Raw genomic sequence first — 3,245 nt, 5'->3', positions numbered from 1 at the left:
TACAATCAATTAATTCAAATATTTATTTACTAGGTTGGATATAATTATTAGATATTATCATTACCATCGTGAATACTTTCAGTATAAGTTATAAGTTTTCCACGTTTTCTTCCTCTCTTGCTATAAATGATTATTATTTGCTTCAGATTTATTAATATATTTCGCGAGTTAGATCAAAACTTACTAAATCATAAATAACATATTCCTATTCTTCATCTTCATTTATCCATTCCATGTAATGATTTATGTTACTACATATGTTTAATAATCGACAAAGAAAACGTACATGGTATAATTAAATATTTGAAATAGTTACAAATGATAACATATAGGTTTCTTGCCTCCTAAGTTTATTTGTGTACATAGTGATAACATAATATCAATATAAATTATAGCGCAGGGTATAGTATGTTCATAATAGTAAATGAACTAAAGTAGCAAAAACGTTTGGAATACCGATAAGTAGTTTGAAGACTTCATAGAGTTAAGCTCTAATAAGGTTAAATTCAAATATTTTTACAATACTGCTTGCATATTGATACGGAAAATTACATTAACCCCTTCTTGTAAGGTCGCAGTGGCATAAACAACTTTGCTCGGCGTTCGAAACTGTACAAATCATAAAATTCCTATAGTTTGTATATACTCGTACACGTGCTCGGTACAATTAACTTGGCAAGATATTTGATAATTACATTGATTCTTAAATAAAACTGAAAATTGATTATTACAAATATATAAATTTATACATATAATTATAAATTTATATATTTGTGCGAAAAGTATATCACTACCACTGTCAGTACTACTGGTAGCAAAGTCATCACTGCTATGTAATTATCACTAATTTTTTCTTGAAGACATTTAAATGTGTATTTTTAACTTTCCGTAGGGAAAGTTATAGTAATCGCAAAAAAATCAAAAATGAATTTTTTTGCATTTCTCGACGTTTCAAAGGTTTCTGAACATTTTGACATACCTTAGAAAAAATGGATGTATGTGTGTGTGTGTGCGTGTATGTATGTGTGTGCGGATACAAATTTTCGTCGACGATTTCGGAAACACCGATCAACCGATTTGAATAATTCAAAAAACTTTCGATTCGTATTGATAAAAAAACGTGCTGATTAGTTTTTGGCGGAGACAGGTCCAGCCGTTCCAAAGATACGGGGGAAAAAGTGCCAAAAACGGTACCTCAGTTTTTAAGAGAACGGAGCGTCCGATTTAAATAATTCAAAAAACATTTTACTTGTATTGAGAAGATGAATTGGTTAAATTTTCATGAAGGCAGATCTAGCGGTCTCGGAGGTCTAATGAAAAAAGTAAACTAGCTGTAAGTGGAATACTGTCTTAAGGCAATTAAGGCATCGTGCCTTAAGGCAAATTGCTGGAACTTCCCGTACCAAAATTTATTATTTTTGTAAAAAACGATTGACATTTTAAAAAAATTTACTTCGAAGAAATAAGATTTTTGAGAAACTATAAATTGGACAAAAAATTACTTTTTCTGAAAAAAAATTTTTTTTCAAAAAAAAAATTTGAACTTTTTTTTTTTTTTTTTAATTTTTTTTGGAAAAAATAATGTTTTCTTTATTTTGGCATATTTTGGAAGATCTGAACTTCTTCTCAAAGCAATCGTACTGCTTTAACTGCATAGAGACAAAATGTCAAAGCGCGTAAGCGTCGCGTCGCCGTCTAACGAATAAACATTGGTACGGAACCCATAGGAATGCAAACAAAATTTATACTTATTGTTAAAATCTCTATAAAATATCTGATAATTTGATGTGCATATGTCTAATGAGCATTTTTGACCGCCAAATAGCATTTTTTTAGTTTTTTCGTTAGATCTCCGAAACCGCTAGACCTGCCCTCATGAAAATTTGATCAATTCTTCATCTTGTCAATACAAGTCAAATGTTTTCTGAATTATTAAAATCGGACGCTCCGTTCTCTTAAAAACTGAGTTACCGTTTTCGGCACTTTTTGTCCCGTATCTTTGGAACGGCTGGACCTGTCTTCGCCAAAAACTAATCAGCACGTTTCCTTATCAATACGAATCGAATGCTTTTTGAATTATTCAAATCGGTTGATCCGTGTTCCCGAAATCGTCGACGAAAATTTGTATCCGCACATACATACACACACGTACATACATATACATACATACATACATACACACACACACACACACACACACACACATACATCCATTTTTTCTAAGGTATGCCAAAATGTTCAGAAACCTCTGAAACGTAAAGATATATGAAAATTTTCATTTTCGATTTTTTGGCGATTACTATAACTTGCCCTACGGGAAGTTAAAAAAAATGCCATTCGGCGGTTAAAAATGATCATTGGACATATGAACATCAAATTATCAGATATTTTATAGAGATTTTAACAATAAGTATAATTTATTTTACATTTTTATGGGTTCCGTACCAATATTTACGCGTTAGACTGCGACGCGGCGCTTATGCGCTTTGATATTTCGTCTTTATGCAGTTAAAACAGTAAGATTGCTTTAAAAAAAAGTTCAGAATTTCCAAAATATTTGAAAATAAATGATTTAAGATAGAATGATTTAATATGGTTCGAAATTCTATTAAAAGTTTCAAATCATTATTTTTAATTACTCGAATTTTGAATTGCGGTACGGGATGTTCCAGCAATTTGCCTTAAGGCACGATGCCCTAATTGCCTTAAGACAGAATTCCACTAAATTCCACTTACTAAATTCCACTTAATTCACTAAAATTAAACAGTTGATTCTAATTAATTGAATTTTCTTCTAGGGTATGCCAAAACAATTTGGTTTTGTCATATCCCATGTTGTCTAGTGGTTAGGATACCTGGTTCTCAGCCAGGAGACCGGGGTTCGATTCCCCGCATGGGCCTACATTTTTTATCCTACTTTTCAAATATTTATGCACTAAAATTAAGCAGTTAATTCTAATTAATTGAATTTTCTTTTAGGGTATGCCAAAACAATCAATTTTGGTCATATCCCATGTTGCCTAGCGCATGGGAATTTATTTTTAATCCTGCTTTCCAATTATTAAATAGTTTCTTAATTATTATTACTTATCATGTATATTGTTTACTTTATTTTACTGTTCTCTTTATTACCTAAGAAAGCAATTTTGTATTGTAAGACTTTTTAAGTCTTGATTGACAAAATAATAAATAGATAAGAAAAAAAAATATTTACTTTTCAAAACTTCCTGAATTTTGTGTTCACG

The 3,245-nt window shown here is 30.7% G+C and overlaps 1 non-coding gene across 1 annotated transcript; it reads left to right on the top strand.

Moving 5' to 3' along the window:
- The first annotated feature begins 2,828 nt into the window (after positions 1-2,828).
- On the top strand, positions 2,829-2,900 carry Trnae-cuc. The gene has a single exon. It is a non-coding gene; the product is annotated as a tRNA-Glu (tRNA).
- Positions 2,901-3,245: the final 345 nt, after the last annotated feature.

The sequence above is a fragment of the Ctenocephalides felis genome, unplaced genomic scaffold (assembly GCF_003426905.1).
Source record: "Ctenocephalides felis isolate EL2017-DRISC unplaced genomic scaffold, ASM342690v1 CF-g0.4_SCAFFOLD_01886, whole genome shotgun sequence".
In the NCBI taxonomy this organism is placed as follows: Eukaryota; Metazoa; Arthropoda; class Insecta; order Siphonaptera; family Pulicidae; genus Ctenocephalides; species Ctenocephalides felis.
This window is presented reverse-complemented; position numbering and strand designations above follow the sequence as displayed.